General features: G+C 42.0%; 1 protein-coding gene and 1 pseudogene across 1 annotated transcript in view; both read left to right on the top strand.

Moving 5' to 3' along the window:
- LOC105463681 (carbohydrate sulfotransferase 7) overlaps positions 1-11,754 on the top strand; it is a 191,454-nt gene extending 179,700 nt beyond the window's left edge. The window contains exon 2 of the mRNA XM_071088320.1: positions 11,634-11,754. The gene's annotated coding sequence lies outside the window, so the exon portion shown is untranslated. The remainder of the gene's footprint in view (positions 1-11,633) is intronic.
- LOC105464205 (ferritin heavy chain pseudogene) lies at positions 2,500-3,212 on the top strand (annotated as a pseudogene).
- Positions 11,755-17,280: the final 5,526 nt, after the last annotated feature.

Here is a 17,280-nt window from a genome sequence, read left to right as displayed (position 1 = left end):
CTAAGGGAGGGGAGAACCTTCCTCTCTGTTTGGAGTAGCTCTGGTCCCAAGACAGTGGGGTCAAACCCTCAATGATATGTATTTTTTCACTCCATCTGTCCTGATGCTTGGCCCAAGACATGGGCAGAGTTGCAGGAAATACATAACAGAGAGTATTAAATAAAGACCCAGATTTCTGGACAGGCACGGTGGCTCACCCCTCTAATCCCAACACTTTGGGAGGCCGAGGTGGGTGAATTGGTTGAAGCCAGGAGTTGGAGAACAGCCTGGGCGATGTAGCAAGACCCTGTCTCTATGAAAAATTTGAAAATACAATTAGCTGGGCACAGTAGTGCTTGCCTGTAGTCTTGGCTACTCAAGAGGCTAAGGTGGGAGGATCACTTGAGCTCAGGAGTTTGAGGCTACAGTGAGCTATGATCACACCACCATACTCCAGCCTGGGCGACAGAGCAAGACCCTGTCTTTAAATAAATAAATAGCCTAGATTTCTTGCCAATTGATTAAAAGGGGAACTCCAAGGCATTACAAAGTACCAAGGAGACAGTAGAGAGGAGAGGACCTTGGGAAAGGTCCTCATAAAGTTTTTATGAACTCCTAGGTTCACCCCAACCTACACATGGATCTGATCCTAAACAGCATACCAAAGACTGTGATAATTGAACTAAGAGGCAGACCACCACCCAAGCCCTAGACTAGCCACTGGATAAAGCACATGTAGGACAGATCTGAATAGCATTACAAACTTTTGAAAACTGAATTGACTTTGGAGCCACTATCCAGAAAAGGCATGTCAGAACTTGTGATCTAAACCCAAGCATGTCTATTACAAGCTAAAACCCAATATGAATAAAACAAAAACCCAATAAAACAAAAATATGAATATTTCCCCATAGTATTAAAACAAGATACAAAGCCCTATAACATAATATTCAAAATGTCCAGGATACAACCCAAAATTATTCAATACCTGAAGAACCATGAAAATCTTAACTTGGGTGGGAAAAGGCAAATAGCAGACACCACTGCTGAGGTGACACCAATGTTGGAATTAACTTTAAAGCAGCTATTATAATGATGCTCCAACAAGTAAGGACAAATAATCTTGAAATGAATGTAAGGATAAAAGACTCAGCACAGGAGTAAAAGATAAAAGAAAAACCAAATTGAAATTTTGTCTGGGCACGGTGGCTCACACCTGTAATCCCAGCACTTTGGGAGGCCAAAGCGGGTAGATCACGAGGTCAGGAGTTCTAGACCAGCATGGCCAACATGGTGAAACCCCGTCTCTACTAAAAATACAAAACTTCACTGGGCATGGTGGCACGTGCCTGTAATCCTAGCTACTGGGAGGCTGAGGCAGGATAATCATTTGAACCCGGGAGGCAGAGGTTGCAGTGAGCCAAGATCACACCACTGCACTCCAGCCTGGGTGACAGAGTGACACTCCATCTCAAAAATTTTAAAAAAAAGAGAGAGATTTTATAAGTGAAGAATGCAATAGCTGGAATTTTAAAACTGGATGGATGCAATAGCAGAATAGAGATGAAAGAGTCAGTAAATATGAAAATAGATCAATAGAAATTATCCAACCTGAATAGCAGAGAGGAAAAACTGAGAAATAAATAAACAGAGCCATAAAGACCTATAGGAGATAACAAAATATCTAACATTTGTGTCTTTAGAGTTACAGAAGGAGAAGAGAAACAGTGTGGTACAGAAAAAAAAAAAGATGTGAAAATATTGTAACCAAGAACATTTCAGATGAAGCAAAAGACACCAACTTGCAGATTGAAGAACCTCAGCAAACCCCAAACAGGATAAACCCAAAGAATGAAAGCATAGACATATTCAAACTGCTGGAAAGAAAATAAGTTTAAAACAGAAAGATAAAAATGAGGACATATTACATACAGGGTAACAACAATTTGGATGACTATGGATTTCTCATCAGAAACCAAGAAGGTCATAAAGACATGCACAGCATTTTCAACGTGCTGAAAGAACTATTAACCAAAAATAACACATCCAACAAAAATAGATTTCGGTGTGAAGAAATAACACCAATACTGTACAATCTCTTCTAGAGAGTCGGACAGTTGAAGAAAAGAAAGCTACTTACCAATATCTCTCATGAACTTAGACATAAAAAGTCTTAACAAAATATTAGTAAATTGAATCTAACAATGTATAAAAAGAAGTATACACCATGACCAAGTGGTATTTATCCTAGGATTACAAGGCTTATTCAACATGAGAAAATCAATCAATGCAATCCACCATTTTACTGTCTAAGAAGAAAAGCGGCCAGATGTTCTTCCCCGAGAGTCGTCGAGGTTTCCTGCTTCAATAGTGCTAGGACGGAACCCGGCGCTCGTCCCCCATCCTGGCCGGCCGCCCATAGCCAGCCCTCGGTCACCTCTTCACCGCGCCCTCGGACCGCCCAAGGCCCCCGCCGCCGCCGCTCCAGCGCCGCGCAGCCACCGCCGCTGCAGCTGCCGCCTGTCCTTAGCCTCCGCCATGACGACCGCGTCCACCTCGCAGGTGCGCCAGAACTACCACCAGGACTCAGAGGCCGCCATCAACCGCCAGATCAACCTGGAGCTCTACCCTTCCTACGTTTACCTGTCCATGTCTTACTACTTTGACCGCGATGATGTGGCTTCGAAGAACTTTGCCAAATACTTTCTTCACCAATCTCATGAGGAAAGGGAACATGCCGAGAAACTGATGAAGCTGCAGAACCAACGAGGTGGCCGAATCTTCCTTCAGGATATCAAGAAACCAGACTATGAGGACTGGGAGAGCGGGCTGAATGCCATGGAGTGTGCATTACATTTGGAAAAAAATTGTGAATCAGTCACTACTAGAACTGCACAAACTGGCCACTGACAAAAATGACCCCCATTTGTGTGACTTCATTGAGACACATTACCTGAATGAGCAGGTGAAAGCCATCAAAGAATTGGGTGACCACGTGACCAACTTGCGCAAGATGGGAGCACCCGAATCTGGCTTGGCAGAGTATCTCTTTGACAAGCACACCCCGGCAGACAGTGATAATGAAAGCTAAGCCTCAGGCTAATTTCCCCATAGCCATGGGGTAACTTCCCTGGTCACCAAGGCAGTGCATGCATGTTGGGGTTTCCTTTACCTTTTCTATAAGTTGCACCAAAACATCCACTTAGGTACTTTGATTTGTACCATTCCTTCAAATAAAGAAATTTGGTACCAAAAAAAAAGAAGAAGAAAAGCTGCATGATCATATTCACTGATGCAGAAAAAGCGTTGACAAAATTCAACATCCATTCATGATAGCTTTCAGCAAAATAGGAATAAAAGGGAACTTCTTTGACCTGATAAAGAGCAGGTACACCCCCCACCACCCCAACCCAAGAAAAAACCTCACAGGATATCTAGCATTATTCTTAAGATGAAAGACTGAATTCCTTCCCTCCAAGGTCGGGAAAAGGCAAGAAAGTCCACTATCACCACTCTTAGTCAACATTGTATTGGAACTCCAAGTCAGTGCACTAAGACAGAAAAAAAGAAATAAAAGGCATACGTATATAGCAGAAATCACACTATATAAGTTTTAATGGAATGCTGGGGAAACAGAGGAACTAAAAACAGAGGGAACAAAAAGAAAAGGGAGGAAAAAAGAGAAATTCTCAAAGAATATTAGAAAAATTCTCCTATTCATAGATAATATGATCATCTACTTAGAAAAATCCCATGAAATCTACAAAATCCTAGAACCAAATAAGTGAGTTTAGCAAGGTCTCCAGGTGCAAGTTCAGCACACAAAAACCAATCATATTTCTATATACAGGCTGTGTGCAATTGGAGATGATTTTTAAATTTATTATTATTATTATTATCATTTTTGGAGGAGTCTGACTCTGTCGCCCAGGCTGCACTGTAGTGGTGCGATCTCGGTTCACTGCAGCCTCCGCCTCCAGGGTTCAAGCGATTCTCCTGCCTCAGCCTCCCAAGCTGGGATTACAGGCATCCACCACTACGCCTGGCTAATTTTTGTATTTTCAGTAGAGATGAGGTTTTGCTGTGTTGGCCAAGCTGATCTCGAACTCCTGACCTCATGTGATCTGCCTGCCTTGGCCTCCCAAAGTGCTGGATTTACAGGTGTGAGCCACTGTACCCAGCCAAAAAATCTTTAAAATGTATCATTCACAATAGCATAAAATAAAAATATTTAGGTATAAAATTTTAACAAAACATGTCCAGCACCTATATGCTAAAATCTATAAAATACTGATGAAAGGAATCAAAGAAGACCTGAATAAATGAAGAGACATGCCATGTTCATGGATTGAAAGACTAAATTTAGCAAAGATGTCAAATCTCTCCAAATTGATATACAGATTTAATAAAATTTCCATAAAAATCCCAGCCAAGTGAAATATAAAATTAATAGGAAAGTCAAAGTAACAGAACAGTCAACACAAAACAATTTTGAAAAAGAAGAATAAAATTAGAGGCCTCACAGTATCCAATTTAAGATGTACTGTAATGCTACTATGTAAAGTAATAAAGTGTAATCAAGGCAGGATAGCACTGGTGAAGGAATAGATATATACATCAATGGAACAAAATTAGAGTCCAGAAATAGGTCTACATACGAAATTGATTTTTCACAAAAGTGCAAAAGCAATTCAATGGACAAGGTACATTCTTTTCAATGAATTGTTTGGAATTATTGGGCATCCATACACAAAAAGAAGGAACTTTGAGCTAAATCTTATACCTGTACAAAAATTAATTTTAGGTAGATTATAGATTTAAATGTAATATACAAAACTGTGAAACAGTTACAAGAAAATATAAGAACACCTTCCTGATCTTGGATTAAGCAAAGAGTGCTCAGATATGACACCAAAAGCATAATCCTTACCTGAAAAAATTGATAATTGGACTGCATCAAAATTAAAAGTTTTTGCTCTGCAAAAGACACTTTTAAAGTAATGAAAAGACAAGCCACAGAGTGGGAGAAAATATTTACAAAACATCTTCAACAAAGGACTTATATCCATAGTATATAAGAAATTCTCCAAACTTAACAGTAAGAAAACAACCCTGTTGAAAAATGGGCAGAAGGTGGCCAGGCGCGGTGGCTCAAGCCTGTAAGCCTAGCACTTTGGAAGGCCGAGACGGGCGGATCACGAGGTCAGGAGATCGAGACCATCCTGGCTAACACAGTGAAACCCTGTCTCTACTAAAAAATACAAAAAACTAGCCGGGCGAGGTGGCGGTCGCCTGTAGTCCCAGCTACTCAGGAGGCTGAGGCAGGAGAATGGCGTAAACCCGGGAGGCGGAGCTTGCAGTGAGCTGAGATCTGGCCACTGCACTCCAGCGTGGGCGACAGAGCAAGACTCTGTCTCAAAAAAAAAAAAAAAAAAAAAATTGGGCAGAAGGTTTAAACTAACACTTTACATGTGGATGAGAAATCATTACATGAAGAGATGTTTAACACCATTAGCCATCAGGGAAATAAAAATTAATACCATGATTGCCATCTATTAGATTGAGTTAGAATATTAAAAATAGAATGATTAAATAAAAAATACAACACCAATTGGAGGTGAGAACGAAGAGCCCCGGAACTCTCATACGTTGCCGGTGGGAATGCAAAATGGTAAGCCACGCTGGAAGACAGTTTGGCAGTTTCTTATAAAGTTAACATGCATTTATCCATAAGAACAAGCAATCCCATTCCTAGGTATATATGTATATATCCAAGGGAAGTGAAAACGTATTCATCCAAAAACCTGCATATGGATTTTTTTGTTGTTGTTTTGAGAGAGTCTCGCTCTGTCGCCCAGGCTGGAGTGCAGTGGCACAATCTTGGCTCACTGCACCCTCTGCCTCCCAGGTTCAAGCAATTCTTATGCCTCAGCCTCCAAGTACCTGGAATTATATGTATGTGCAACCATGCCCAGCTAATTTTTGTATTTTTAGTAGAGACGGGGTTTCACCATGTTGGCCAGGCTGACCTCGAACTCCCGACCTCAAGTGATCCGCCCTCCTCGGCCTCCCAAAGTGCTGGGATTACAGTTGTGAGTCATCACGCCCAGCTTTTTACATGGATGTTATTAGCAGCTTTATTTATAATAGCCAAAAACTGAAAACAACCCAAATGTCCTTCAGTGGGTGAATGAATAAAAAACCATTGTATGTTCATACAATGGAATACCATTCAGGACTAAAAATGAATGAATAATTGATATACTAATAATTTGGATGACTATCAAAGGCATTATGCTGAGTGGAAGTGAGTCTCAAAAGGTTACACACTATATGATTCCATTTTATGACATTCTTGAAAAGATAAAAGTATAGTTAGAGAGAACGGATCAGTAGTTTCTGGGGTTTAGTGGGAGGGGGAGGGTATAACTATAAAGGGATAATACAACGGAGGTTTGGGGATGATGGAACCATCCTATATTCTGATTGCAGTGATGGTCGTATGAGTCTGTACATGTGTTAAATTCAAATAATTGTACAAGAAAAATAAATATTACTGTAAGTTAATTTAAGTAATTTTTCTCTGTCACGTGTTAACAAACCCTCTGCTTACCCTTGGACATGCTACAATTTTATATTAGTTTAAGATGGTGGTTAAGGCCTCAAGAAGTCCCCAAGAGCTGTGTCCTGGGTTCAGGTGCCCTGAAATGTGGCAGGTAAGGAAAACTGAAACCTTAAATTCAGGCACACCCACAGGATACTATGAAATATATGGGCATAAATACTAGCATCGGAGGGGCGTGGTGGCTCACGCCTGTAATCCCAACACTTTGGGAGGCCAAGGCGAGAGGATCACTTGAGGTCAGGAGTTTGAGACCAGCCTGGCCTACATGGTGAAACCTCATCTCTACTAAAAAATAGGAAAATTAGCCGGGTGTGTTGGCAGCATCTGTATTCCCAGCTACTCAGGAGGCTGAGGGAGGAGAATCGCTTGAACCCAGGAGGCAGAGGTTGCAGGGAGCCAAGGTCGCGCCACTGCACTCCAGCCTTGGTGACAGAGGGAGACTCAGTCTCAAGAAAAAGAAAAAGAACCAGGAAGGAAGCTTCTGCCCTCTGGCTGCCTTCCACTCTTCCACGAGTGCCTCCCATTGGCAGCACCTCAGTAGCAGCAACCAGGCCTCCTAAGAGGCCCTCATATCTATTCTGCAGGGCCTTTGCTCTATACCCCCAGGTTCTGGGAATCCTACCTCTTCCCTGCTGTACTTTCAAGTTTAGGGATAGTAGCTGCTTCTTGTAGTTATCTCTGGGTTCTCTCACAGTTGCCTTTTTGCTGTCTCATTTCTGCAACACCTGTGTAACCATTTCCTTATCTTAACCTCCTCTGTGGGAACATGCGGTGGCCTGTTTTCCTGTGGCCCCTGACTGATACTCCAGCCTCTGGAGACTTGAAGTATAGAGTCAGAGGGCAACCAGTTGTAAGGCTGACCCTGAATTCCGTGTGTTTGGCCTCTGCTTGCATTTGTTCCTGCACTGGAAGATAAAATCACAATTCCAAAGCGCGGTACACAAGGCCTATGGTAGACTTTGCCGGTGGTTCCTAATATTTCTGATTCCCTTCTTGCAAAACAGGTGGATTGCATTGATTGCATTTTTCACCTCTTTGATGTTTTAGGTGACTTTATGACCTGCTTTGGCCAACGAAATGAGAATAGAAGTGGTGAATGTCATTTCTGGGCAAAAGTATTTAAGAGCAGATGCATGTGTTCTCTCCACCTGCTGCAGTGAGTCCTAAAGCCTCAGGCTGAGATGGTAAATTATAAGGTGGAAAAGCCTGTGTGTGACATGTAGCCTGGCAGATAATTTTTATTTTACTTCATGGTTGTGACCACAGTGTAAAGTAGCCTATCTTAACTAATGATACATTTGTCGTTCACCCCCGTCACCTCCCTTCCTTCTCACTCTTCTGTAAATGCATCAAGATATCTTATACCTTTGGGCTGTGCATATGTTCCACCTCTTGCCTTACCAGTCATTTTGACCTGGCAGCTGCTGCTAGTTGTTCAAATCCCAATTCAGATGCTACCTACTCCAAGAAGCCTCCTTCATCTAGATTTGGGATGTTTCCTATATTTTCTCCTAATAGCTCATGTTTGCTTTTTTTTTTTTTTTTTTTTTTTTTTAGACAGAGTCTTCTGTCACCCAGGCTGGAGTACATTGGCATGATCTCGGCTCACTGGGTTCAGCATATTCTTCTGCCTCAACCTCCCTAGTGGCTGGGACTACAAGCATCACCATGCCTGGCCAATTTTTTTTTTTTTTGTATTTTTAGTGGAGACAGGGTCTTGCCATGTTGGTCAGACTGGTCTCGAACTCCTGGGCTCAAGTGATCTGCCCATCTTGGCCACCCAAAGTGCTGGGGTTAAAGGCGTGAGCCACTGCCACGCCTGTAAACAAGGCCTCCTGTTTACTTTTAGCATGATATTTCCCACATTGCATCATATTATCAGATTATTTGTTGATATACCCACTTTATATTAAGTTCTTTGGAGGCAGGGATGGAGTGCCTTCTGTTGTAATTTTTGCTGTTGTTTTATTTGTTTAGCTCTAGTTTAAAAAATGCATTGAGCATAATGCCTGGTACATAGCAGATATTCAAAAATATTTGTTGAAAGAATAAATTATTTCAGCAAAATAAATAAATACATTTATTATAAAGTATAAATAAAGCAGAGGATATGTTTTTTAAAATTTAGCTATATACTTATAATGCAATTTAATTGGAAGTCATTTTGTGCATTCCATATTTTGTCAAGGTACCCCATGTGGATGCTTGGTCATCTACTTTATTTAGAATTCATATCTCTTAGACATTATTTGCTTTTTTCTAATGTATTTTCTGCCTCTTTCTTACTCTTGTTGCTCTGTTTCTATGGAATATCAGCTGGCAACATTCACTTAGTCGATCTATGTTGGTGAATATGTATAGTTAAAATTCAATTCAGTCCTGAGAAACTGGAAAGATCTAAATATCTTTTATATATTTAATGCCATAGTAACCCTGTAACATGTTTCAAATTAAATAAAAACTACTTTTAAATATAAAGGGGTTATTTTTGTCAGCTGCTTTATTATCTCCAAACCAGAGCTGTTCATTTTTTATTCTATTTCCAAAAACCAAATATCCCTCCCAACTCAATTTCAAAATATAGTCTTAGTTCAGATTCTCTAGAACAAAAGCAAAGTCATTTCTAGGCAGTCATAGTTTTGTTTTATGTTTCTCATTATACACATTGAGATTCCTCTAAATGTGAGTCATTTAAGCAAAACCTTGGGAAACCTCCAGATTCCTTTTTAATTATCTTAAATTCATCTGAAAATATTTCAGCAAATGCAAGAGAGAATGCCCTTATTAGCAAGATGTTTTAAAATCGAGAAGAGCCTATTATGAACTCAAGATACTCCCTAAAGGTTTTATTAACAGTTCAGGATTGTCCCTTCTATCTGCCTGTTCCTGTCTTACTACAGAAAGCAAAATGTAGGAATTGCATTTTTTAGCTCCTTTTAGCATCTTCCAGATTTGGGCTTCCATCCAAGCTCCCACTGCAGTGCACCACTCTGTGAGTTGATGACAGGCAAGGTCGAACAGCCCCTGGGGAACGTTCGTGAATGTGTTGACTACCATAAGCATAAATAGAAGATTCTTATCTTAAGACAAGACAGGCAGAAAGACATGGAGAAGACCCAGGCACCCTTACCTTCATGTCTGCACAGACCCACACAGACTGTATGTTTAGGATTCAGTAGCCATGTTAGAAAAATGCTACCTCAGACCCTATTCAGGGTTAGCTGCAGTAACCTCAGGAGTCCCTTCTGATCATCCTCTTCCCATGGCAGCTGCAAACTTTTGCCTCTGCCATGTATGGGAAAACTGATCACTTAAAAGGAACCCTTAAGGTTTATTAGAAATGCTTTTGCTGTAGGTGGCAGAAAACCTGCTCCCAAAGACTGAAGAGAGTAGGACTTTATCTTGCTCATATAACAGGCGTTCTCTCAGTAGGAAACCACCAGCTCAGTGACTCAAGGATGTAACATCACTCAAGGATGCAATCCTAACATGCCAAGCTGTTAGGATTGAGAAAGAGATACTGCAACTAGAAACATCAGGTATAGGTTCAGAGCAGGCAAAAGCGGGAAGGGCCCCCTGCAGCCTCTCTCCTTTTATCAAGAAGGCAAAGACAAAAGCTTCCCCAGCCCTATCTCTCTGGGGCCCAGCCAACTTCTGTTTGGATCTCATTGCCCAGAGCTTGATTAAGTGGCCACCTCTGGCTGCAAGAGAGGCTGGAAAAGTGGGGAACAGTTTGTCACAATTGGCTTGGTGCAGTGGCAAGACATTGCCTGGCAGGGCACACTGCTGCTTCAAAGAAAATGAAAGATCCAGTAGCTATGAAGAAGGGAGTGAGTGGGTAAGCAAGTGCTAAGCTCTACCTCCACAGGACTACTCAGGAGCATTACACCCAATTATAAGGCAACCGATTTTTGCTGGAGTGTTTGTTTAGAATGTGCCATGGATGATAGTACTGCATCTGCTAAGAGGATTCTCCTCCCATATTCAGCCATAAAAAGGAATGGTATAATGTGGATGAACTTCAAAACCACTATGCCAAGTGAAAGAAGCCAGACACATGATTCCATTTATATGAAATATCCAGAATAGGCAAATCCATAGAGACAGAACACAGATTGGTGGTTACTAAGGGTGAGAGGGAAGGGGTAATGGAGGGCAAGCATTTAACAGGTTTAAAGTTTCCTTTTGGGATAATAAAAATGTTTTCGATGTAGATAGAGGTGACTATTGTACAACATTGTGAATGTACTAAACGCTACCAAATTGTATACTTTAAAGTGGTTGGTTTGGGGCTACATGGAATTTAACCTCAATTTAAAAAGAATATTCTCTTCCCTTCTGCTGAACAAAATATTACAAGCTTTATGCCACTCAGCTTTGTACAACATTTATATTTCAGTTCCTGCAAATTCATCTTGGCAGTAGTAGTTTTAATAAGAGCCACTTATCTGTGGCTGACGCAGAGACAACTAGTCACCCTCCAATATCCTTTTATTCTATCCCTTTCTTCTTTAGTAACTAAAACCTAGGCCAGGCGCAGTGGGCCACACCTGTAATCCCAGCACTTTGGGAGGCCAAAGCAGCTGGATCACCTGAGGTCAGGAGTTCAAGACTAGCCTGGCCAACATGGCAAAACCCCATCTCTACTAAAAAATGCAACAATTAACCGGGTATGGTGTCAGGTGCCTGTACTCCCAGCTACTCAGGAGGCTGAGGCAGGAGAATCACTCGAACCTGGGAGGCAGAGGTTGTAGTGAGCCAAAATTGTGCCATTGCACTCCAGCCTGGGTGACAGAGCAAGACTCTATCTAAAAAAAAAAAAAAAAAAAAAAAGATAAAACCTAGTCAACATGCCCAGATAAAAAACAAAAACAAAACACTACATTTCCCAGACTCCCTTAGAGCAAAGTATGACCATGGACTAAGATCCATTCAGTGAAATGTGAGTGGAAGCTCTGGGCAGGTCTCCCAGCTAGGATCTTTAACAATGCATGACCTTTTGTCCTTCCCCTTTTTTTCTTCTGTCCAGCCTGCAAAACAGACTTGATGGCTGAAGCACCAGCAGCCAATCTGGATCATGATGTGACCTTGAAAATGAAAGCTATGTGCTGAGTATGGTAGGATGAAAAGATGAGACTGAGTGCTCAATGACAACCCAAAGATACCATACCATTTGTGGACAGCCTACCTCCAGATTTCCTTTACCTGAGAGAAATGGGAGAGAAAAATGCTATTTTGTTATTCGTCGGGAGAAGAGCGTTGTTCTATGCAGCCAATCTTACTTGTAACTGATACAGAAATATAACTTCTTCAAACAAGTCTTATTAAAGATATTATTAAAACTTATTAAAGATAATGCAACTCAGGGCATGAGTAACCTACTCCATTCCAAAGTAAGAATGAATCTACCTACAGGGCTGTTACCTCTTCCATTAAAGTTACTGCTGCCACTTGACATTGGTCTTGGCAATAATTTTTTGGATATGACACCAAGAGCACAGGCAACAAAAGCAAAAATAAATAAGTGGGACTATATCAGACTAGAAAGCTTCTACACAGCAAAGAAACCAATAAACAAAATGCAAAGGCAACCGATAGAATGAAAGAAAATATTTGAAAACCATATATCTGATAAGGGGTTAATATCCAAATTGTACAATTAACTCATACAACTCAATAGCAAAAAATGTCCAAATAACCCTATTGAAAAATGGGCAAAGGACCTGAATAGACATTTTTTTCCAAAGAAGATATACAAATGGCCAACACATATATGAAAAGATGCTCAACATCATTAATCATCAAGGAAATGTAAATCAAAACCATAGTGAGATATTACCTCTCACTGGTTAAGGTGGCTAGTACCAAAAAAATAAAGATAAGTGTTGGTGAGGATATAGAGAAAAGGGAAACTTGTACACCGTTGGTGGGGAATGTAAAATGGTGAAGCCACTATGGAAAACAGTATGGAGGTTCCTCAAAAAATTAAAAATAGGAAATACCATATGATCCAGCATTCCTACTCCTGGGTATTTATTCAAAAGAACTGAAATCAAGATCTCAAAGAGATGTCTGCACTCCCATGTTCATTGCAGCATTATTCACAATAACCAAGATATAGAAACACCCTAAGTATCCATTGAAAGATGAGTGGATAAAGAAAATATGGTGTATATATACACAAAATACTATTCAGCCATAAAAAAGAAGGAAATCCTGCCATATGCAACAACATGGGGTGAAACTTGAGGACATTGTGCTAAGTGAAATAAGCCAATCATACAAAGACAAATACTGCAAGACACCACTTGTATGAGGTATATAAAGTAGTCAAACACAGAAGCAGACAGTAGAATGACTGTTGCCAGGAGATGGGGGTAGGGAGAAATGGGGAATTGCTATTCAACAGATAGAAGGTTTCAGTTACATGAGATGAAGAAGTTCTAGAGATCTGCTGTATAACATTGTGCCTATAGTTAACAATACTATATTGTTCACTTAAAATTTTGTTAAGAGGACAGATCTCATGTTAAGTGTTCTTACCACAATAAAAAAAAAAAAAAAATCGAAGCATCTAGGTAAGTGCTGTTATACAGGGAAGGAATCGCAGACCAGGGACACTTAACCAGCCTAAAGAGAATAATAGAAGGCTCACCCCAAGGTGGTGAGTTTAGTGTGAAGGACAAGTCATAATTAGGGAGGTGAGGAAGTAGCAAGTGTGGGTGTACTAAGGTTTGAAGGGACTTCCCAGTAGAAAGAAAACATGGCAGCTCAGGCTGCCATAACCAAATACCAAAGACTGGGTGGTTTAAATAACAGTATTTTCTCCCAGTTCTGCAGGCTGGAAGTCCAAGATCAAGGTGTTGACAGGTTTGGTTTCTTCTGAGGCCTCTCTCCTTGGCTTGCAGATGATCACTTTTTTTTTTTTTTTTTTTTTTTTTTTGAGACTGAGTCTCATTCTATTGCCCAGGCTAGAGTGCAGTGGTGTGATTTCAGCTCACTGCAACCTCCACCTCCTGGGTTCAAGCGATTCTCTTGCCTCAGCCTCCCAAGTAGCTGGGATTACAGGTGCCTGCCACCATGCCCGGCTAATTTTTGTACTTTTAGTACAGATGGGGTTTCACCATGTTGGCCAGGCTGGTCTCGAACTCCTGACCTCAAGCGATCCACCTGCCTCAGCCTCCCAAAGTGCTGGGATTACAGGCATGAGCCGCCGTGCCCGGCCAGTTGATCACCTTTCTACTGTGTTCTCACATGGCCATCGCTGTGTGTGTGTGTGTGTGTGTGTGTGTGTGTGTGTCCTATGATTGCCTCTTTTTAACTTAATCACCTCTTCAAAGACTCTATCTTCAAATATAGTCACATTCTGAGGTACTAGGGGTTGGACTTAAGCACACTAATTCTGGAGAAACATGATTCAGCACATAGCAAGCATTCACAAAAGCATGGAGGTGAAAGGATACACTGTAGGCCCAGGGAATCGCAGCAATTTGTTATAGCCTGTGGCTGTTTGATGAAAGATGAGGTACAACTGAAAAGTTTCGGTTTTACATGGAGGCGATGGGAAAATGTTGGGGGAGTATTGTGATTGAGTGGTGCTTTAGAAAGACCACCACAGTGGTAATGGGGAGGCTCAATTGTAGTGGGACCAAAACTAGACGGGAAACCAATTTTATCAGTTAGCTTTTGCTGAGAAAGGAACTACCCCCAAAATTTAGTAGCTTACAAAACACACACAAACACACACATACATTTATTTACCTAACAATTTTGTGGTTTGGCAATTTGGACTGGGCTCAGCCGCGCAATTCTGCTGATCTGGGCCAAGCTTGGCTGAACTTGGTTGGGCTCACTCATGTATTTGCTGTCAGTGGCCAGGTCAGCTGAGGATGGGCTGGTCTAGGATGCTCAGATGAGATGGAGCATCTCTGTCCCACATGTTCTCTCATCATCCAGCAGGCTGTTCTGGTTTTGCCCACATGGCAGTGGTGGTAGGACTTCCCAGAACAAGGTAGAAAGAACACAAGGCCTCTTGAGCCTCATGCTTGGAACTCACACAATGTTGCTTCCACTGCAAAGCAAGTCTCAAAGCCAGCCCAGATTCAAGGATTGAAAAAAGAGATTCCTTTTCTTTTTTTTTTTTTTTTTTTTTTTTTTTTTTTTTGAGACGGAGTCGGCTCTGTCGCCCAGGCGGGAGTGTAGTGGCCGAATCTCAGCTCACTGCAAGCTCCGCCTCCCGGGTTTACGCCATTCTCCTGCCTCAGCCTCCCGAGTAGCTGGGACTACAGACGCGCGCCACCTTGCCTGGGTAGTTTTTTTGTACTTTTTTAGTAGAGACGGGGTTTCACCGTGTTCGCCAGGATGGTCTCGATCTCCTGACCTCGTGATCCGCCCGTCTCGGCCTCCCAAAGTGCTGGGATTACAGGCTTGAGGCACCGCGCCCGGCCCCTCCCCTCCCCTCCCCTCCCCTTTCTTCTTTTCTTTTCTTTCCTTTTTAAGTTGGAGTCTCTCTCTGTTGCCCAGGCTGGAGTGCAGTGGCGTGATCTCGGCTCACTGCAACCTCCGCTTCCCAGGATCAAGTGATTCTCCTGTCTTAGCCTCCCTAGAAGCTGGAACTACAGGCACACACCACCACACCCGGCTCATTTTTATATTTTTAGTAGAGATGGGGTTTTGCCATGACCTCCTGACCTCATGTGATCAGGATTGATCAGGATTGATTGTGATCCGCCCTCCTCGGCCTCCCAAAGTACTGGGATTACAGGTGTGAGCCACCGCACCCAGCAGATTCCATTTCTTGGTGGAAGGAGCTGTAATTATTTGTGGCCATCTCTACAGTCCATCACACCAGCTAGGAAGTAACATTTTATAATTCAGAAGGAAATAAGTAAGAGGAATAGAACTGAATTAGTGACAATGGAGGTGGATGAGAGACTGAGTTGGGAGAAGTCAGTGATCATTTGGGAACTGGCTGGGTCCTCTGGTTCTGACTTGGGCGATGAAGAGATTGGTGCGTTGTCAGAGGTATTTGAACCAGAGCAACTCCATCTTGAATAGGGGCTGGGTAAAATAAGGTTGAGACATACTGGGCTGCATTAAGGCATTCTTAATTAATTCTTAATTAAGAATGCCTTAACTAGGCCAGGCACAGTGGCTCATGCCTGTAATCCTAGCACTTTGGGAGGCTGAGGCAGGCGAATCACCTGAGGTCAGGAGTTCGAGACCAGCCTGGCCAACATGGCGAAACCCTGTTTCTACTAAAAATACAAAATTAGCCGGACATGGTAGTACATGCCTGTAGTCCCAAACTACTCAGGAGGCTGAGGCAGGAGAATCGCCCGAACCCAGGAGGTGGAGGGTGCAGTGAGCCGAGATTGCGCCATTGCACTCTAGCCTGGGTGACAAGAGCAAAACTCTGTCTCAAAAAAAAAAAAAAAAAATGCCTTAGTTAAAGCATTTCTGGGTTTGTTAAGGAGGTTAAGGCATTCTTAGTCACAGGATGAGACAGGAGGTTGGCACAAGATACGGGTCATAAAGACCTTGCTGATAAAACAGCATGAGGTAGAGAAGCTAGCAAAATCCCACCAAAACCAAGATGGCAACAAAAGTGACTTCTGGTAGTCCTCACTGCTCATTATATGATAATTATAATACATTAGCAGCTAAAAGACACTCTCACCAATTCCATGACAGTTTACAGATGCCATGGCAACATCCAGAAGTTACCCTACATGGTCTAAAAAGGGGAGGAACCCTCAGCTCTGGGAATTGCCCACCCCTTTCTCAGAAAACTCTGGAATAATCTACCGCTTGTTTAGCATATAATCAGGAAGTAACAATAAGTATGCTTAGTCGAGTAGCTCAAGCCACTCCTCTGCCAACGAAGTAGCCACTCTATTCCTTTTCTTTCTTTCTTTTCTTTCCTTCTTCCTTCCTTTCTTTCTTTCTTTCTTTCTTTCTTTCTTTCTTTCTTTCTTTCTTTCTTTCTTTCTTTCTTTCTTTCTTTCTTTCTTTCTTCTTTCTTTTCTTTCTTTCTTTCAGATGGAGTTTCACTCTTGTTGCCTAGGCTGGAGTGCAATGGCACGATCTCGGCTCATTGCAACCTCCGTCTCCTGGGTTCAAGTAATTCTCCTGCCTCAGCCTCTCCAGTAGCTGGGATTACAGGCACTCGCCACCGCACCTGGCTAATTTTTGTATTTTTATTGGAGACAGCGTTTCACCATGTTGGCCAGGCTGGTCTCGAACTCCTGACCTCAAGTGATCCCTCTACCTCAGCTTCTTAATGGAGTCGGCTTCACTTTACTCTATGGACTCACCTGAATTCTTTCTCACGCAAGATCCAAGAACCCTCTCTTGGGGTCTGGATCAGGACCTCTTTCCAGTAACAGCATTGCTTAGAAGATGGATGTGAGAGGCAGCACTGATAGTCAATCAGACCAGATCATATCATTGTGTTGAGATTAACCTCTTCAACTTGGCTGCACAGGCTTCATAGTTATAAGTATAAAACATCATTATCTGCTAACGAATGAAATAAAACAACAGAAGTGGAAGGGATACCTGTGGGTAGCAGTTTACTGTTGCTCTAGGGAGAGAGAAAATTTGTACTGTGTTTTTAAGTGGCAGAGAAATATAGTAGGGGCAATGTTTTTCTTGTGTGGGAACTTGTATCAGGG

The sequence above is a fragment of the Macaca nemestrina genome, chromosome X, assembly GCF_043159975.1.
Source record: "Macaca nemestrina isolate mMacNem1 chromosome X, mMacNem.hap1, whole genome shotgun sequence".
Classification (NCBI taxonomy): domain Eukaryota; kingdom Metazoa; phylum Chordata; class Mammalia; order Primates; family Cercopithecidae; genus Macaca; species Macaca nemestrina.
The sequence above is the reverse complement of the archived record's forward strand: the minus strand, read 5'-3'. Positions and strand labels throughout refer to the sequence as shown.